The following is a 21,599-nucleotide window of genomic DNA, read 5'->3' as shown; positions in this document are numbered from 1 at the left end:
TCCAATTTCTGCTGCCCAACATATATAAGCACGCCTCACTCATTCATATGCCTCTGACTCTGCTTTCACATGAGCTGCCACTTGAACACCAGAAACACACCCCCCTTTAACATCAACCAGAAGCTCGACAGCGCTGATATTGATCAAATATCATCTCCTGCCAGGATCCTGATCATTGTCTTCTCAAAACAACTTTGCATTACTTCATACAAACGTCACTGCAACTTCGGTTCCACTCTGCTCGTCCACAGTCCTCAGAAGTTCCAGGCTTGCACCCGGTCGGACACACCGCCTTCTCCAGCCCCCGGCAACCATTCATGATTGGCAGATCCATGCCGTCCATCAGCACGAGGTTACAAACCAGCCACCAGAGACCGATTTACTGGCCTCTCGACAAGCATACACCAGAATCGGCTCTTGACCCTCAACCTCATTCCTTCGCCCGTCTACACTTAACCTCATCCCTCCATTACCTTACCATTTCATCATTTCAGTATTAAACTACTCAATTTGACTAGCGTGGTCTTTGTTAGTAAATACATTTTAAAGACTATACACAGATGGGTAGAAGTAGAGAACACTGATGATAAATGTGTTTTTTTTCTAGACTGTGATTCTTCACTGACATACATGAGTCAGAATTTTGCACAGGTAACCACTGCCCCGGCTTTTTATTAGAAATGGTTTTGCAGCACTTCATAAATCATAAGTATGATACATTGCTTTAAAAGACATTTTAACTGCATATTATGTTGTATTTCCTTTTAATTTTTCAAATCCGGAGAATATGGCCTGCTTCTGTTTATATCATTAAACCTAACCTGTACCGAACCATGACCCCAAAACCGAGGTACGGACTGAACCATGACCTCCACTTTTTATCCATGTTGGTGACCCATAACATACAGGAGCTGCCCACCCCTCAGACATCCCAAGTCCGCCACTTCTGAGGACTATTTGTTTTGACCAGATACTGGTGTCCATCTCTTAGAGGCTCCGTACATCAGCACAGCTATTTTTACCTGGAGGATTGTTTATGGGAATGTCTCTTTTAGTGATATACCAAACTTGTCCATATGGATTTGAGGCTCACATCATCCAGCTATACCTCACTGTGCTGATCCTCTGACAAGCTGCGGGTCTTATGGCTGTGCTGAACTTATTGATTCAGTTTCTCTGTGTGGAGGTTCTCAGGCCCTTCCCTGCTGAAGCTGTTCCAAAAGGTCAGAGCCCTTCAAGATATATAAAATCCCAACACTGCAACAAAAAAGGCCAAACCATTTCACATTCAGCAGTATGGAAAAGTTTCTAACTTTTCACCTGAGTAGCTGCTCTCAAGGAAAAACAAGGATCATAATGTTGTTTTCATACTTATTTGCCTTTTTGCACTTGTGTTTTTCACACAGTCGCAACGCTGTCACTCATTTGATTCCTTGGCAGTAATTTATAGCATCGTTCCTGCACTGATTCATCATTATATGTCATATTTATTTATTTATTTCTGCAAAAGTCATAAAGAACTGCCTTCAAAGAGGAATGATCCGAGCATCTCTGTGGCATCTGCAGTCTGGAATGACTGTTTGGTGACGGAGGTGGGAAGCAGGATTGATTTAATGCATGTAAGACTCCACAAAGGAATCAATACGCTCACCGCAAACCACGACTGACTCAACAGCACATGCCAACCACCTCTGAGCAGAGCTGGGAGCAGATGTCGGCTCACTTTATTATAGTCCCTCTGTGCAGACATGATCTCGGAGTGCCGCATTTTAGTTCAGCACATCACCTGCCTGTAGGACACTCGCTCAACTCCTCCCCAGTTATGTCTGAATATTATTACTGAAGTGGCTGGTGAACACCACACTCCCCCCGACAATTTTATTGCTGTCAAGCTCCAGTAAGTGTCAAGCTAAGCTCGTTCTGTGGGCGTGTGGTGAGCAGAGGCTCACCTTCACTACATGCTTGGAGAAATATCACAGATAATCAGATAGCTTTTTTCAGGACCTACCTTCACATATAACCCTCTTTCTGTTCATGTGATGACTATATTTCTTTAATGGCTCATTTCATTGCTCTGTGTATGAAGAATCATATATATTGTATTAAAACCATCAATATAAATAGGATTTCCGTTGATTAAGTTTTATATCTGCCCCCATATGACTGGAGAAAAATCAAATAACATCTCTGAACTTTAGAAGGGTGCCTGCTGGTGTCAAAATGTTTTGCATTTAGCTGAAACTTTAAAAAATGAAAAATTATTCTCTTCAGACATGAGTTTTAATGTAATTCGTTTGTCAATTACTTGAATATTTATAAGAACATTAGCTGAGAGCATGCCACAGTTGTGTTTTGACGATGAAGTGCTAATTATTACTAATGTGAATAAATACATGTCAAAATGATTTTCTTTCAAAAGATGGGGAAAAAACACACAGCATGAAACCAGGAATGAAAGCAAAAAGTAACAGACATGAAGTTCATAAAAGAGACTTTACAGTGCATTCAGGAAGTAATCAGACACTTTTGACTGTTTTTAGTTTTGTTACATCACCTCTGATGCTACAGAATTATATATGTTCATGGACATTTGTAAATGTGGCACGCCATTTAGGAAATAAAATATCTACTATATATAGATCTGAAACAAAATATACTGAATGATGGTTGAAAACACTGACTGCAACTCTAGAGAAACTGAATGCAACTCTGAATATTTTTGATGCAACTCTGGATATATTGAATGCAACCCTGAATATATTGGATGCAACTTTGAATATATTGGATGCAACTCTGAAAATGCTGAACGCAACTGAATATTTTTGATGCGACTCTGATTATATTGAATGCAACTCTAAATATATTGAATGTGAATCTGAATACATTTGATGCAACTTTAAATATATTGGATGCAACTCTGAGAACGCTGAATGCAACTCTGGATATATTGAATGCAACTCTAAATATACTGAATTAAACTCTGAATATATTGAATGTGACTCTAAATATATATGATGCAACTTTGAATAGATTGAATGCAACTCTGAGTAAATTAAATGCAACTTTGAGAATGCTGAATGCAACTCAGAGAATACTGACTGCAGATATACTGAATGCAGCTTCTAATATATTATATGTAACTCTTAATATATTGGATGCAATTTTGAGAAATTTATTGGATGCAACTCTGAGAATACTGAATACAACTCTGAATATATTGTATGCAACTCTGAATATACTAAATGCAACCCTGAATATACTAGATGCAACTTTGAATATACTGAATGCAACTCTGGATATATTGAATGCAACCCTGAATATATTGAATGCAACTCTGAGTATATGAAATGCAACTCTGATCATATTTTTGCCACCAGTTTACACGGTCACTGGTTGAACTGTAACACCAGTCTTTGTGCATCCCTATTAAACCGATACACTGTCAGTGTCACATTCATAAATTCAGTAAAAATGTTGCAGATAAAAGGAGTGCTTATGGTGTGATCAGCCTGAGCTGATCTGGTGTTACTATTGATTATTGATGTTTATATTTTCTAAGTCCTGATCTCAGAATTAACCTCACAGTAATCTCCTCCATTGTTGTGGTTTACTTCATTCACACCAGGTGGATGTGTACCTCCTGAGCTCTCTTGTGCACCTTCTAAAGGGTCCCTCCAGTCACAATTAAGCAAGTATATTTACAAGATCGTTCATGGTGCAATTGCAAGGGGAACAGTGACTATATCTCAGGCCTTAAGCATTCACTTGTGTTACCCATATGTCTAGCTGCCTCTGTTGGACTCCATAATGAAATCATGCTTTTGTATATATAAAGTCATGGATGAAATCTTGATATTTTATGTAACCTTGAAAAAAAGCTTAATTGCTTCAGGTCTATGCTGGTTTAAATTAAACAGACAGAACATCATGAACCAAGCCACAAATTAACGTGGAACTGTTCAAAGCTTTTAGTGCTGGAATCTGTGCAGACATGCCAATCCAAATACCCACACATCTTTGTGCCTATATGTTCAGGTTATAAGGCAATGAGGTACAGTATTACAATAACCGCAGGGGGAAAGTCTTTCATGTCTGATGTTATAGGATTTTGATTTAAGAATGGAGTGGAGCTAGGATGCTCAAAGTACTCTGAACAAAGGAGGAAAAACATAAGAAAAAGAGCCATTTCTTTTACAAATGCACTGCTGAAATGTATGTGTGCTTTCATCCGTTTTCAGAGTGCATGTTTCACAGAGCATAGTACCTTCTGTACCTTTCCTTCCTCATCATTACCGCTCCATTTGGGCATTTCTCTGCTCTCCTCTCTTTAAATACGTGCATTCATTATCTGTTTTTTGCTCTGGCCAAAAACAGCCCATCAACCATTTTGCAGAACAGAGAATCCCCTGAGCCGGAGCTACGTTTACTAATTGCTGAAGATTTAAGGCTAATGATGAGGATTTTTGCTCTGGAGCCCTGTCAGATCTATTTCCTTCACTTGCCAGCAGATTCTTGGTATATCACTGTACTTGTTCCAACTTTCTGTGAGACTTCTAACTCTGTGAAGTACTGCTACAAGACCACGTCTGCTTTTTCCACCAATGTTTCATTCAGCTCGTAACCAAAGGAGGAAGCAAATGTTATCAGCTCTAAATTGAAGGACAGAGCAGTTTTTAGATTGCATGTGGTGAGCCATTCCCTTTTACAATGTTTCATTTGTTTTATATGACAGATATCCTGAAAATGAAAATAACCCATAAGAGTCCACAGATATTTCTCCTGATAGGAAGATTATGGGGGGCATGACACTGACACAGTGGACCTAATACAGCACATTTCTGACATGTTTTTAACGCTAGAACTGCTGTGGATCACTACATACCTAGAACAGCCAATGGGTCAAATTTACCTGTCATTAACGTGCCTTGATTTTCATAAATAGCACTGATCGATGACTGTTAGTTAACGACTGACATTGAACAGCTTATAAACCACAGATAGGAAACTAGATCACTGTTGGAAGATGATCCATCACCTTGAAAATCGTCTTTGGACTGATTGCTAATCCCAAAACTTCCTCATCATCCAAAGCACTGAGATGACCTTTTGACATTTATCAATGGTAAATGTCTTTTGTATCCATGTTGAAGGCTGATCTATGAACTTCTGATCTTCTGATTAGGCATTGCTGCAATAGAGAGATGGTATTTTCATTGTGGCATCTATTTATTGCTGGTGTGAAATAAAACAGTGGGAAATCAAGGCTTTCTTATGGGGTAAATTTGACCTGCACGGCGGTTCTAAATGTCCATCTTAAAAAATCAAGTTTAGGCAAAGATTTTTTTTTTTTTTTTTTTTTTTTAATGACACCAGGTGCTATTTAACAAACCTTTAGGAAAAGTCAAAGACTGACAGCCTTTAAAACTGTATACACATCAAGTAAGATACTATTTAAGAACAGCCTAGGGTAAATTTTACCTGTTGGCAGCTCTAGTGACACCTACTATATCCAATGTCAAAGATATGAAATGTTACATGTTTGTCACATTGGTTTTTATAGTTAATATACTATTATAATAATCTATTATTGGAAAATACATTTACTTTTTAGTCTTGACCGCCCAGTGACACAATTTAATCTTTTTATTTGTATAGCCTACAGTATATGTCAAACTCAATTAGACTTTAAAGGAAAAATCTTTTTCATTTTTTTCCTCAACACGAATTCCCAGTAAATTCCTCCAAACCTCAGTCAGAATTCATTAAGGAGGGGGTATTATACTTTTCCGATTTTAAAACATAAATGTAAAGTCACAATGTTGGGTGTCCATACTTCACATGTGCAAATTTTCAAACCGCAAGATAAACGTACGTGGCAGAAATCTTGGAATTAGAGTGTAAACTGATGACAACAGTTCGTTGGGAATCTCTCTGAGGTCTCTCCGAGATCTTCCCTTCTCTTATGAGATGAAATTAAAAATCACAAGTTTAAAAAGTCAAGATATGAAATCAAATTTAAAATCATGAGTTTAAAAGGTCAAGATATGAGATAAAATTCCAAATAATGAGTTTCAGTCACAATTGTGAGATGCAAAATTGAAACTCTGAAATGAAAACACATATTCATTTGTTTTTCCACATTCTTTATGTAATTATTTTGACTCTTTTTCAAATTTGAATGCCATATATGGCCCCAGGGCCTTGAGTTTGACAGCCCTGCAGTTGAACAATCCAAAATGACACAACAGTTTTAAATGCAAAACAGTGGAATTTCAAAATGCAATGAAGAAGATGTGATTAATCACAAAAGAAAATGTTCAGTGGTTCGACAGCTTTGATTTTTTTTAGACATTTTCTCTGTTTTAAGTCTCGTTAGATTAAGAGATGAAGGCTGTGCCTGTCTCTCTCAAAGCAGCAGCTGTTACTCCCTTCTCTCTGCTAGTGCCATGATCCTGAAGTTCAGTGAAGGATCTGATGATAGACACTTTCCACATTGCCAGATTTGTCAAAATTAAAGTTTCTGCTTCTTATTTTCATTGATGACTTTTACTTTGAAGAGCAATATCGGGGGATAGGGTGGGTTTCAGCAGGAACTTAACAAATCAAATGTCTCAAATATGAGAGAAACAGAACTTCACAGGTGAAGATCTATTTTTATTCAGCAGCATGAAAGTCAGTTGAATCACATGTGAGATCTGACTTCTTGCTGTTAAAGCCCAGAGTGAATGTGAATATATGACACAACATTCATGTAAAACAGCTTCCTTCATTTCAGCCTGAATCACAGAATGACGCTCGTCTCCACTGAGTCACACATATCAACTTTACCCGGATGCAACAAGCTATTTTGTGCCATTTTCTGGCTGTAATTTCTGAGCAGTTGCTCTGCAGGACTGTGGAACCACAAACACATTATGCTGCCTGAAGCAACGAGCGTGTTGTCAGAAAATTTAGCGGGTATTTTTATGTCTTTCTCATTAAATAATTAACTTCAAACAATAACTTCAAAATAAGTGCAACCTGTGGTTTGAACAAAGTGACATGCAAAGCCCTTAAAAATCTCCTAAAATCCATTAACAGGGATGTACCATGACTGCAGCGTTACTCCTGACTTTTATATTTTAAGGCAGTGATGTTTGTTTGCATAAACTGTTGCTGCGTAGTTCTAAAAATAGAGCACATTCTCCTTAAATGCAGTCGAGTGATTTCAGTGCAAAACAGGGAAATATTTAGGCTGAGCGGTTAAGTGTTTACTGGCCTTTGCTCTTCTTTCAGCCATAGATCTTCTGCCAACGTTTCCAGCCATCCTCCATCTTCTGTGCCAGCTCATCAAGCCCCAAGTGACCAGCTCGCTCTGTAGAACCATTCAGTGGATACACACTGCCAACGGGAAGAATTTGCTGTGATTTCTAGTTGGGGCTGCTATTAGGTAAGGTTTTTACTTTCCTCCTAACATCTGCTTTTCATAAATAGAGAACGTTGTAATAGGGATGCATAAATTAACTGATGTAGTGATGACCCGGCTTTTGAGTATCATTTCTTTTCAGAGGCAGTGCCTTAACACTGTCATAACACCTTTAGATATTCATATTGTTTCTACAGTAGAGTGATGGTTATGTGGGTTCACTGTGTTGCATGCTGTTGCAGAAATGCAAGTGAGCACGTTACATCTGCATGGAATTGATTATGCATACAAACACTGCTGGTCACTTTGTTCCCTTGTTATGCCTCATGTGCATTCATATTTTTAATAGTAAAATGGTTATTGAGTTGTTAAGGCTCTGCTGTACTGCATGTACTTGTTCTAACTTTGAAAGAAGAAGCTGGTACTTACATTTATATGTAGCCTGAAAAGAGAAAAAAATAAATAAATAATAGAGTGGCACTCAGCTTGGTGTCCCATGCTTATCAAAAGGCTTTACCATATCAGTCTTATTATGGAAGAAAGGCCAAGCTGTGATGCTTTGTGTCCAGGAGGAGAATGATGGAGCGTGGGGGCATTTTGAGTACACCAAGATTAACTATTGAGTCATTTAAATCTGCAAAATCAATTTGTTGAATCACCACCTTACAGTTAGAACTCCATAATAGGTGAAACTATCGTGCTACAACGGTTGCAATTTACCCGCAATTTCCACATCTGCACCGCACTGACGTACCTAAACAGCAGGAAGAGATCACGGGAGAGCTGCGAGTCCACACAGGAATAGTATGTCAACAGCAGACCATTTTACCTTTTGGAGTTAATTTATCATCCATTCCAGTAAAAGTCCATGATATTATTGCCTTCACCATTGGGTGAGTACATTAGGAAGTTAAAAGGTTCATGTTTGCTTAAAGGATCTGTGGTTTTGTGAAAAATTCTTTGGCTAAATGTCCTCAAAAGTTAACCTTTTTCCTCGTCCATGGTGCCGTTGTAGCTCCGTGATCCACTGACCTCTCAGTGACCCTTTGCTCTCACTGCAGGATGAAACTTAACTTTGATATAGTGATGATTTATGATCAACAGTCCATGCATTTTGTATTGTATCTTTAAAGAACCGGATATTCTATGCTTGAGCAGGCATCAGTGACAACAGAGTGACATTGATTAATGCAGATATAGCGTAAAGGAGGAGCTGGGGTGGAGGAGGAATGCAAAAAATCTGCTTGCAGAGGGAGCAAGCATAGTGCAGTTTAAATATGGCAGCATGAGTGCATACCTGGCGAACCAGCTGGCTATCAGCTGATGAGGGCTTACGTGAGATCAGCTGATCTCAATCCTATCTGTGGCCTGCCTGAATTTATGCAATATGCTTGTTCTGTAAATCCACATTACGCCCCATCCTGTTGCTTAAGAGAAAAGTCATCAGTTGGTCAGAACACAACATGATGGACAAAGAGAAGTTAATCTTTGAGGATTTTGAAGACACTTCACATTCTATGAAGATAAAATAAAACTTTTAATTATCTAAGGTGTTCTCCCATAATAAAAGTTAAAAACATATAAGGAAAGGGAAAAATATTGAAATGAACAGCACATCAACCCCCAGTGAGGCAATTTACACAATCCTCTCACCATGGATTCAATGTTCCCAATGCTACTGTTTGCCATGTTTGGTTCTTCCTCTGTCTCATACTTTACACATGCATGGATACAAGAGAACAGCAGGAACATTTGATTTCAGCCAAGAGTTGTTGTCGTACTGTGACATATGTCTGAAGCCTTTGTGTTGTAGTGAATATTTCTTTCCTGCTGGTCATTCACTCTCCTTGTTTACTATGACATCTTTTTCTTGTTTCATTGTCTTCTGTTCCACAAATGTGTGCATGTTTGTTTGTTCCATGTTTGACCCATGTGTGTTCCTTTTTGCTCACGTTATCTACTCTATATTTATGGGAAAACTGAAGGCTTCGCCATTGCAAGGGCTGTTTGTGCTTTTATGTATGTATTGTCCATGCTTTTAGCAGCCCACCATGAAAAAGCTGTCTGAAAAACCCTCCTCGTAACAATGGAGGAGTGCCTTTTCATCTAATTTATGGCATTGTGTGTGTTTCTTCAAAGAGCATCTTCACCATATTTGTCCAAACTTCTGAGCACTCTAGACTCTTTTGTCTTCCCTGGTCTGTTGGAGGAACAAATTCCCCAGAGGTTGGGGGTTTGGGTCACTAATTAACTGTTGAAGTATCCTCTGTCGGCTGCAGTGATGCTCCACAGGGACGATGTCTCTGGTGGTTTGTCTGACAGGAGATAAGATGAGATGTACTTTTGATGGTATTTCTCATTTCAAGAGTCAGTCAATTTTGCCCAAAGGTGGATTCTGCTGATTTATTTCTGATAACAAAGGCCCAATTTCACATTTTATCTCGATATAAGATATTTATCTGAACTCTTAAGGTTGACATGGCTCAAATTTCAAATCTATATCATGCCTTAAATATATTTTAGTCAGGGCAACTTTGCCAAGAAACACATTGGATTTTTGGCTATAAATATTTCTTTATTGGCAGTTATTAATTTGCATTTGTGGTCGTTATTTATTTTTGTTGGTGTGGTGTGTCATATAAAAAATGAACCATATTCTTATTTCTTTAGCCACTTTACTACTTTGAAGATGGTTTTAAGGGGGATGGGTTAGCAAAGTAAGGTTGTGTGATGCTCCCGGTTTCCAAGCATCTTGCTTGACTTTTACTACAAATCATTATCGGATCAGTGTTTTGTGATGAGGCATTAAAACCCCTGGGTAAACTGTGAAGCGTTCCAAGGTCAATAAGAGGAACCTACAGGGTTTGTGGCCCCACACAAAAAGATACAACTGAGGAGCTGGCTTAAAATAGTGTTGATATGTATGTTGTAAAATCACCCTAGAATACAGTAGCACTTAGGCTTTGGCCTTGTTTGCATTCAACCACTGAGGCAGCTCCTAATCAGTGGTTGAGTTGATTTTCTTTTATTTTTATTTTTCTATCCGTCACATGCAGTCCTCACATGCCAAAGTATCCGTGGACAAGAAGATTAGTTTATATTGAAAGACACTTTGCGCAGCGTCTTTGGCCTGGGTTTGCATCTGGTGTGACTGAGATAATGTGAAATGCAGTTTAAAAGCACGTTGAGTATTTAGAAGCTTATTAAAGTGGTTTCAATAGTTGTATGCATGTAAACTTGTAAACAGTCCAAGGGCCAATGTTATATGGCATATACAGAGTACCGTAAGAGGTTGTTACGGTGTAACCTATGGGGTTAGAGGTCTGAACAAAAGAAAAAGCAACCTTAAGGGAATATTCATGGCTTGATATTTTAGAACATTCAGCTGGTAAACATGTTTTCAAAATGGTATGCATGCAGTAAATGGTTTGAAAGCCCCATAAAATAGAGGTTGTATCGGCTTCAGCCTCAAAAAAATGGGTAATGTGGATAAAACCGACAAGAATGGATAAAAATATATTTGAATAAAAGATTTTGAGATTCTAAATTCTAAAATCCAACCACTTTTGTCAGTTTAGTTTAGTTTCAGTTTTTATGGTGATAAAAACTTAAAAATTGTTGAGTCTGTAGCAAAATTTAGGACTTTTTAAACATGAACATTTCAGGTTTTTCCACCTACTTTGACAGCATATTGAACTCTTCAATTCAGAGTATGTTTTATTGTTAATCTAGACTTTCGTTAACCTTGCAAAGCACATGGATACGCCCGTTTCCTTGTTTTTCACTGGCACATTCATCTTGCAAAGCTCCCATCTGAACCGTTTAGGCCCTGTTAGAAAGTAACAGGACCAATCAGCGATGAGGGGCAGTACGAGTCGTGACATAAGCAAGCAGCAGCAAGAGCTGGTGCAGTTATGGAGGAAGAGATTAGCGTGGATGCTGCTAAAGCGCCAGTTTTATAAGAACTTGATGACATTTCTTAGTTAAAAGAAGAACAAAGAACAGCAGTGAGTTCTTTTCTTCTCAAACACGACAAAAGTTGTGTACTTACATGTCTATAGTCGCCATGTTTCACGTTATTCCTCAGTAGCTGCACATGCACAGCTTGATTGCAGCTACGTCACGTGTTTTATTGCTCTGATTGGCTCTTAGAGATGTGACAGACAGATGTTCACCCAGTCACACTCCGAGCTTTTATCAAAGCCTCTGCCTTTTCTCAAAACAGTTCCTATTGAAGCTTTCCCAGATAGATGTGTGAAACAAATCCATCTGGCGTGTCAGGTTAGACTTTCGTATCTCAAAAATGTATTTTTTTCCATTAAAAAACAAACAAACAAACAAACAAAAAAAACACTTTTCCTCTCAAAATAATAGATCATCTATTTTTTTATCCATCTTCATGGCCCTAATTTTTGGTAGTACAATATGTTTCTAATCACGATTCTAAAAAGACATATATATACATCTTATTTTGACAACATCAGAGCAGACAGGACCACAGGTTGGGAACCACTACTTTAAGGGAAGACCTTTAACTTTAGCTTAAATGTTCACTTTTACTGAAGGATAAAATGAGTAGACCTTAACCTTGCAAAGCTCCTGTCTGAACCGTTTGGGCCTGGCTAGAGAGTGACAGGACCAAACAGCACTGAGCAGCAGAGTCATGAGGTAAACAAGCAGCAACAAGAGGCCGGTGCAATTATGGCAGTAGAGATTAGCATGGATGCTGCTAAAGCATCAGTTTTATCAGAGCTTGATGACATTTCTTTTCTAAAAGAAGAACAAAGAACAGCAGTGAGTTGTTGTCATTTCTTGCCATGGTTTGTGTTATGCAGTTCTCTATGGAGTTTACTCATTGGTAGCGGTGCACCTCAATTTGGGACTATGATGTCATGTGTTTTGTTGCTCTGATTGGCTCATAAAGATGTGACAGATGTAATGTTCATCCAATCACTCTCTGAGTTTTTTTTTCAAAGCCTTTGCCCTTTCTAAAACACCGTCTATGAGAGGTTTACCAGATAGATGTGTTTCACACATCCATCTGGCGTGTCAGGTTTAGTAGACCAAGGAAGTCCAAAAAACAACTCTTGACCCAAAACTTTACTTTCACTGTCATGCAATTATATATCTCTGAGAAGGCATATAATGCCAGGCAGTAGTTCTAGTTGTCATATTATTAGACATTTTAGTCAAAGGTTGTTCGAATGCTGTTTTGTAAGAGTGTAAACAACTTTTAGTTCCTCTGTATATGAATGGTGCTCCTATAAATAAACCTGTCTTGCCTAGCTTTGCTTCAAACTAGCTTTGATTGGATGGCTGCATCCAAACAACACATGAAGGAATAAATAAACCAGACACAGTTCTATTTTCCTTGTCTCAAATGCAATTTAAAGCAGCTGAGACTTGCTTGTCAAAGAGTCACACAACACACGATATCCTCTGAAATTCAAATCAAGTCGGTGGCAGTTGAGGCTCTCACATGTGATTTTGTTCTGTTACCAATGCTTTCCTGTACAGAAGAATGACTAAACTTCACATTCTGATCCTTTCCCACGTTTGTGCACATTCTGAAGCAGCGGACCACAGCTCCCATCTGTCCTGCATACCTTAATCTTACTTTCTAAGAGGTTTATTCAGCTAAAAATAGAAAAGGTATATTTTGCTGAGACAATGCGGTCCCCGAGCCGTCTGTTTCAGGGTGGATTTTTATTTGTCCATCCATGATTTGGCTCTGAGTGTGTGGATATGCATTTGATGATTGCGCCAAATGTTTGCCTGTAAGATTGTTTGTTGCATGGCTTTGTTGTTCGTTAGCTCAGACTCAAAGACAAAAATCTTCCAAAGAGCAAAGAAAATCTTTTCCTGCCATCCTTGGCCACCGGCTAAATAACACAAATAAAAGCTGATTTGTTTTTTAGTTTCAGTGAGTGCATTCAGGTCTTTTGGACTTTGCACAAGTTATTGTTTACCAGCCCCATGGATATAAATAGACAGAAATAAAGAGGTTTCTAACTTAGAACTAAATAATAGTTACTTTTGGTTTCAGATATGTTTGGCATTTAAGATAATTAAAAAAGAAGAAATTAGACTTTAATTAACTATTATGCATGGACAGACCCCTTAAAAAGCAGAAGGATTTTTAAAATTACTTAAAGATAACCCAAGTAAATACAAAATGCAGTTTTTAAATAATTTCATTTTTAAAGGGTAAAAGCAACCCATACCTTCCTTCACTGCAAAAAAAATGGGTGCCTTGATATAAGATAAGAACACTAAATCTGAAAACAAAGGTACTCAAAACTAGTGAAATTATCTGTCCATGCAGCAAGATAATTTGACTTGATAATCTACAGTCGAAATAAGTTAGTTGGCAGAACCCTTCAAAAAGCTAAAAATAAGCAGAAAATGCAGGTTTTAAGCTGAAATTGAATAAAACTGAACTTCCTGCGGCCTAAAAATAAGTGAAATATACTCAATATAAGCAAATATATTTTTAATATTTCAACCTAACATGTATGTTTTTGGTGGTGGGAGGAACTTGGAGTACCAGCAGAGAACCCACACATGCACAGGATGCCATGGATGCCAGACTCCACACAGAAAGGCCCTGACTGGGAAGCGAACCAGGGACATTCTTGTTGTGAGGCAACAGTGCTAACCCCTGTACCACCGTGCAAGCCCAGTCCATGTTAAAACTAAACCATAAAACTTAAACCCAGTCCATATTTTTAGACCATACATCATAATGCTTCGACTGAAATCACAACCAGGATGGCAAGTATGATAACTGTCACCATTTATGAAACTGTCAGCACAATCAACAGTCAGTCAGGGTTGCTGCACATTCTAACAAATCAGTCTGACAACATTCAAGACCTTTTTATGGCTCAAACAAAGTCATTTAACAGAACTTTTGCACCGCAGAGCAAATGGCAATCATCATACAAAAAATAGGTTCTTAATGCCAAGGAAGACAAGACAATCAAAAGAAAAAAAGATTGAATAAAAATTAAAATAAGGCTCTGTTATCTCTTAACCATCTCAGTTCTACACCAACATTTTTCAGTGAAAGTATCTTTTGAAATTCAGGCCACTGTAAAATAATAATTAGACCTAAGATCAACCTGGTGAGTGATTTAAGCAAATAACACAGAAAAACATGGAATAGCAAGCAATCATACTTTCTATTGATGCTTTTTTTGCGATTCCTAAATCAAACAACTTGAGTTTGTTACTGAATCTTGAAACAAGATCTATTTTGATGAGACTGTGAGTGAGAGAACTAATGTAGCTTTCTTTAAGAGTTACTTAGTTTAAGGACCTTGATTGATGCTTGATTATACTTAAAAGTTAGACACTTAAAATAAGAAATTCACTTTTAAAACAAGAAAAGTTATCTAAAACATCTTAATCTAAGTTTTTAATCTTGGTAAGCACCAAATAATTTGCAGTGTTGGCCTATCTGACAAAGCATTTGCCCCTTAAGTTTAATGACTTGTTGTGCAACCCTTGGTGCTAACAACTGCAAGCGAGCGTTTGCTATAATAAAGTCTTTCACATCGCTGTGGAGGAATTTTGGCCCACACTTCTTTGCAGATTTGTTTTGATTCAGCTAAATCTGAGTGTTTTTCGGCCTGTTTAAGGTCATGCCACAGCCCATCAATCAGATTTAAGTCCAGACTTTGACTGGGCCACTCCAAAACCTTCATTTTTTTTTTTTAAAGTCACTCAGAGGTGGACTTGCTGGTGTGTTTTGGATCATTGTCCTGCTGCAGATACCAAATGCATAGCTATCCATCTCTGATGAGTGTTTAACTCCCAAACCGTATCATTCCTCTGTTGAGTCTGGAGCTTTGAACCAGAAAATTCAACCATGTCCCTGGAAAATCAGTGTGCCAGAACTATGCCACAGTCCACCAAGCCTTACCAGTCCAATTTAGGCTTTGGGAGGTGTTGTTGTTGGCACATTGGCTTGTTTCCTTAACTCACTGTTTAGTTTTACAAGGTTTAATGGAAATTCAGTTGTCAATAAAGCAAGACACATACTGGAAACTGACAGAATATGACAAAGAGGGACAGAGAGTAAGCATATAAACAAAGAAAAATCATACCATTCACCATATTTGCATTGCTGCTACATCTTCCTGAGGATGAGAGGCTAAAGTGCTGTTGTTTTAAATCTGCACACTGTATGATAGCCATAGAGTTTGACAAATTGTTGAACAGCAACTTGGAATGCAGTAAAAATCCAAAGGGACATTGTATTATCTACCTTTTTCCTGGGGGCTCTATCTTGATACGATTATGGGTGGAACTTCTTATGATGCAGCAGGAGAGGGGAACATTTTTCTCCCAGTGGCTAAAGATTGGTCGGCTGTTCTGAAAGAAATTCACCCTCAATTTAGAATATACTGCTTCATTTTTGTGATCAGATGTTGACGTTTAAGTAATACTTCCTGGAATGCCAGATACCCATCATGCTGTCTGCATGAAGCTAAAATTGAGTCTTTATCAGGGGTGTTAAAATGATCTCTTCCCTGTGAGACTGCATCAGGGATTTGATTCGTCTAAAATTCATTTTTAGATATTTTTTGGACTGAAATATCTATATTAGATTGAAAAGTGACTATTCTTTTGTTATAGTACAAAAATGTGTAGACCTGTTAGGCCAAAATTGAGGCTGAGGTAAGGCAGGGATGTGGTGAGTTAGTCTCCCTGAGGGATGAGGGATTGACACAACCCCAGGAGTGCTCTAGATATCCTTGCAGAAGCATGGGAAAAAAAATAATATGTCGAAAAAAATTACAACGTCCGCAACTTCAGAGCAGAGTAAGGGGTGGATGTGGCGAATAAGCACAACCTCAGGTACTGTCCTGGGGTTGGTGGGGTTGCCATGAGCACCTGGTTATGCTGTGCATGTCCCCAGGGCCTTAACATGGCCAGCAGTCTCTGGGCATATTACCAGGTCTGAAAAGGCCTGGGTAAATGAGATGCCGTTGAGCTTGACCTTGGCTATCAAGTGAAATACATGTGTATCGACGTGTGTCAACTTGACTCTGGCCATCACCCCTCGCATCTCCAGCCTCAGGTTTTGGCCCCAAAGTAAATCCTTAGCACCCTACACAGATAAAACGTATGCACAGGACTGTGCATATTTCTTTTAATCAAAAATGTCCAAATGTTTTCAAAGTCGGAGAAGTTCTTCATTTTTATCATTGTAATAGGACATGTCTTGCTACTGAGGCTGCCGTCAGTTGCAAACTAACCAAAGTCACCTCCGTAACATAGCAAAGCATTTACGGTGACTTACTACAGCACAGATATTTACTAAACAGACCACTGTTGTTTTGTTTTCATTTATAAATTTCTCACAATAAGGGAAGGATTATTAATGCTTCAAGAGGCTTGTTATGTTCATTTTAGGATAATTTAGAGCACCAAACAGATGCAGTTAGGAACCTGTATGGATTAAACTGGTCCCCAATGAGGTGTTTTTATTTATTTACCTGAACGACCAATCGATTGGTTGGTGCTGAGGTGCAATTTTGGTCGACCAAGTTTTTCTTTGATTGACTCCAGGCCTAGAAATAAATACACTGAAATAAAATTATACAAATAAAAACAAAGTGAAGAAAATACAAGCCACCATAATGCTGAATCAGGGGGCATGTCAGAATCACATGTCACAATAAACCCACATTTTAAGTAGGACTCTTTGTATTCTCTTTTAAATGCCATGTTCATTTTCTTAGCAGTGGTAGGCTCTACTTCTGGTTTCTCAATGAGCCTTTTTCCCTTTTTCCCCATCAATGTTTGCTTCCAACTCTTTGAAGATCACTTTTGGGCTTAATTTTTTGGGTATCATATGACCCACAAGAATCTTGATATGTGTCAAGAGGTCAAAGGGCACACATGGATGATGGAACAGAAAAGAATCTGGTCTTTTTTTTTTTCTTTTTAAATAAATGGTCTTTCAGCCTCTGAAAGTCAATGAAGTAGAGATAGAATGAGTAATCTTTTCTTTTTGGGAGGCTGGTACCAAATAACCCACTGACTGGTACCAGTCCATGGCCCGGTGGTTGGGGATCACTGCAGTACAGAATCATGCCTTATTAAATGTAGTGCTGCTTGAGGGCCTAAAGATCATGGGCATCCAGTTTTGACTTTGGCCTTGTCTCTTTTGCAAAGCGACGTCTCCACATTCTTCTTTTGATGATACAGTAGATAGTGGGATATTCAGTTTTTAAATAAAATATGGGCTTATAATATAATTTGAAAACGGGGTTGTAAACCTGATGGGAGATCAGAAGTCTGTTGAGATATTTGAACTGATGTAAACTACCAGGATTGTTTTGGTCATTATTCCTTGATTCCTGTTGGTACCACTTTTTAGCTACAGGGCAATATCACTGATAGGACAGGCCCATGTATGCTGCCCAAACTAAATGTATATGGATAGAGACTGAGCTTTCTGTCCATACTCTGCATTTATTTAGTCCGTCTTTCATTGCTTAACACTGCTCCCAAGAACACTTGGGGGCAGTGCTAAGCTAAGTCATTAACAGACAGAGAATAATTTGGAAAATGGCAGAGCTTTACTCAATGTCTCTGTGGGAATACTTCCAAATATTGTGTTTTTTTAAACTACACGTATCTATGTGTCTATCTATAAACATGTAACACAGTGGGTTAACTTACTTTTAATGGCAGAGTCAGAGTGTAACAGGTAACTTTTAAAGGCACTGGCTCAGTACCAGGTGGTTTGGCTTAAAAATTCAAGTGCTAGTTTAATCAAATGAGTGTATGAATTTCGTACACCAAAAAACACATTCTTAAATCTCTCAGTGCTTAAGCCTTTGCAAATCTGATTTCAGTTTATTCAGTCACCTCAGGCCCAGACTGTTTGGAACAGGGGGCTGTCAGCTCAGCGGATGGTGTTGCTCCACTGCTGTTGCAGAGAATTTCTCAATTTTCAATCTAGCGCGGGGTTATTGGCACCTGCCCTTGTCGCTCATCTTCCACATGATGCACTGACTAATCTAGCGTCCCCTTCCCTACCTGCAAATGTGTTTAGTGAAGGGCAGATAAGAGCTGTCACATACAAAATCTATTTTTCTCCCCACCTCACCTTACTGGTAATGTCCCAGCTGATGTAATAGCCACAGCTGATGGCGAGACATGTACGGGTGGAGGGAAGTTAATAGATCTTCCAATCTTACTGCAAACCTTGAACTAACTGATTTAGAATTGGGATGCCAATCCTGAGGGGTATTTGCATATTGGTACACTCAGATGATCTGATGTTCACTTTGTTGTTTGGACAATCTGATGCAAATTTAACTTTTAGAAGCTACCTCATTTAGCACATTTCAATATATGATGTGTTAAATTTGCACATATTGTTTTATTACTGTATAACTTGTTGAACTTACTCTTTGTCGAGCACATCTTTAACCACAGTGAAGTTGTGACATTTAATATTAAATTTCACTGATGCTAGAAAACAAGAGAAATCCCTCTGATTGAAGTCAGCTGACCAATCAGAGAGCTGATAAGGTCAATTAAGCAAACTGCAGATTGAATCTGCACACTCATACTTATTTCAATGTATGCAACAGGTTCTTTACCTTTCATTAAAAAAAATCTGCCTACAGCACCGTTAAGTATTTCTGTTGATCCGTTGAGAGGGTTTAATGAAACTCCTTTCTAGCCATCCTTTTGTGTTTCTCTCCCAGAATGAGTACAACCAATTCAAGTAAGAATAAAGAGGTTCTGTAGTTATGTCAAGTTAGTTTTAATCAACGCTAAAAGCTGACCTTTAAAAATTCATTCATTAGGCAACTGTCATTGATTAACACACTTGAAAACGGATTTGGGAGGCCACTCGAAAATTAACAATGCAAAGTGCAGCATGTTGAGCTCTAATGATATTTGTCAATGCCAGAAGTGGAATTTTGTAGAATGAAAGAAAAACAGTCTAAATGATATCCTTTCCATTCTGGGATTCACTTCAGCATTTAAAACCAAAGCATAAAAGAAGTAAAGGAACAAATATCCTTTATATTGAGTAACAGTATGATGATAAAGGCCTTGGATCCAAACTCTTATTTAACTGAGGCATTTATGTTGTCCAGGTTTAACATCTATCTTTAAAATGGTCTGATTTATGACTATTGTGAAAATACAGACTAGCTGAAAGCCTTATTCAGTATGAGCCTCAGCAGAGTTGTCCTTGGAAGAGTTTGCTTTATTTTGCTGTAATGCACTTTTATCTCCTTCTCCAAATGTAAAAAAAAAAAAAACACTTTGCCTGAATTCAACATTTATTTAACATAAATATTTCTGTTTTTAACCTCTTTGCAACCTATTTCAGTACACACAAACCCTAGTTCCAAAAAAGTTAGGACAGTGACGTTAAAGATGCAGTGTGTAATGTTTAGCTTAGTAGCATTTAGTAAAACAAACAAACTTGGTTAAATGAAACGTGATGTCTATAGGTAGGTCTATCCTAATTAGTGCTTATCCACCTGAAAAAATGTGTTTTATTTTTATATTAACTCAGAATAAGCAATCTATTCATACATGGGGAGGGTCCCCTCCACGGATGCCGCCATCTTGAATTTTTGCATTTTGCATGTTTCTATGGCGCCACAGAAGCGCTAGAAGCTTTTTTTTTTTTTTTTTAAATCCACTGGTTGCCATGGTTTTCACCAGAGAAACATGCAAAATGCAAATATTTCAAGATGGCGTCGCCCATGGAGGGGACCCTCCCCCTGTATGAGTAGATTGCTTATTCTGAGTTAATATAAAAATAAAACACATTTTTTCAGGTGGATAAACACTAATTGGGATAGACCTACCTATAGACATCATGTTTCATTTAACCAAGTTTGTTTGTTTTACTAAATGCTACTAGGCTAAATATTACACACTGCACCTTTAAATGTGAAATAAAAAAATACAGTGAATTGCAAACCCATTTCAACCAATGAAATAAGTTTTTTTTTTTTTTTTCAAACTGATATGCTTTTTTGTTATTATTTAAATATACATACTGAGTTTGATGCCTGCAACATGTTCCAAAAAAGTTGAGATGGGAGCAAGAAAGGACTGGAAAAGTTGTTGAACGGTAAAAAACACCTGAGACATTCAAGTAAAGGTTAACTGGCAAAAGGTGATAGTACCTAACCTTGCAAAGCAGATGGATACACCCATTTCTGAGTTTCTCTCTGGCAAATCTATCTTGCAAAGATCCCATCAGAACAGTTTGGGCAAGGTTAGCAAGTGACAGGACCAATCAGCGATGAGGGGCAATACTTTCGGGCACGGCAGAGTGGTGATGTAAGCAAGCAGCAACAAGAGGCCGGTGCAATTATGGCAGAAAAGATTAGCGTGGATGCTGCTAAAGCACCAGTTTTATCAGCACTTGACGACATTCTTCATTAAAAGAAGAATAAAGAACAGCAGTGAGTTGTTTTCTTTTCAAAAATGGCAAAAGTCAAGTACTGACATGTCTACAGTTGCTAGGATTCGTGTTATGCAGTTCTCTATGGATTTTCTCGGTAGCGGCTACGTCACGTGTTTTGTTGCTCTGACTGGCCTGTAAAGATATGATAAACAGAACGTTCATCCAATCACCCTCCGAGGATTTTTCAAAGCCTCTGCCCTTTCTGCCCAAACGCTTAGTATTCAAGGTTTTCTGGCGCGTCAGGTTAGATAGTACCAGGATTTGGTTTAAAAGGAGCTCTCCTGAAAGGCTCAGGAAAAATAGGCCAATAGTTTGGGTTGCATTGAATTTTACCATCTGTCATCCAAAAAATACCATCCAAAGAGTCGCAGAATCTTGAGAAATCTCAGCACATATGGGGCAAGGCCGAAAACCAACATTACATACCTGTGCCCTTCGATCCCTCAGGTGGCACTGCATTGACATCCAACATCATTCTGTGATGGATGTCCTAACATGGGCTCAGGAACACTTCAGAAAAACATTGTCAGTTAACACAGTACATCACTGCATCTATACATGAAAGTTTAGACTCTACCATGCAAAGTGAAAGCATGTATGAAAAATATAAAGAAGCCCTGCAGATTTTTCTGAGCCAGAGCTGATCTGAGATGGACTGACCTCAAGTGGAAAATTGTGCTGAGGTCTAATAAGTCCACATTTCAAATTGTTTTTGAAAATAATGGC

This window comes from Cheilinus undulatus, linkage group 3, assembly GCF_018320785.1.
Source record: "Cheilinus undulatus linkage group 3, ASM1832078v1, whole genome shotgun sequence".
In the NCBI taxonomy this organism is placed as follows: Eukaryota; Metazoa; Chordata; class Actinopteri; order Labriformes; family Labridae; genus Cheilinus; species Cheilinus undulatus.
Note: the sequence above shows the minus strand (reverse complement) of the source record.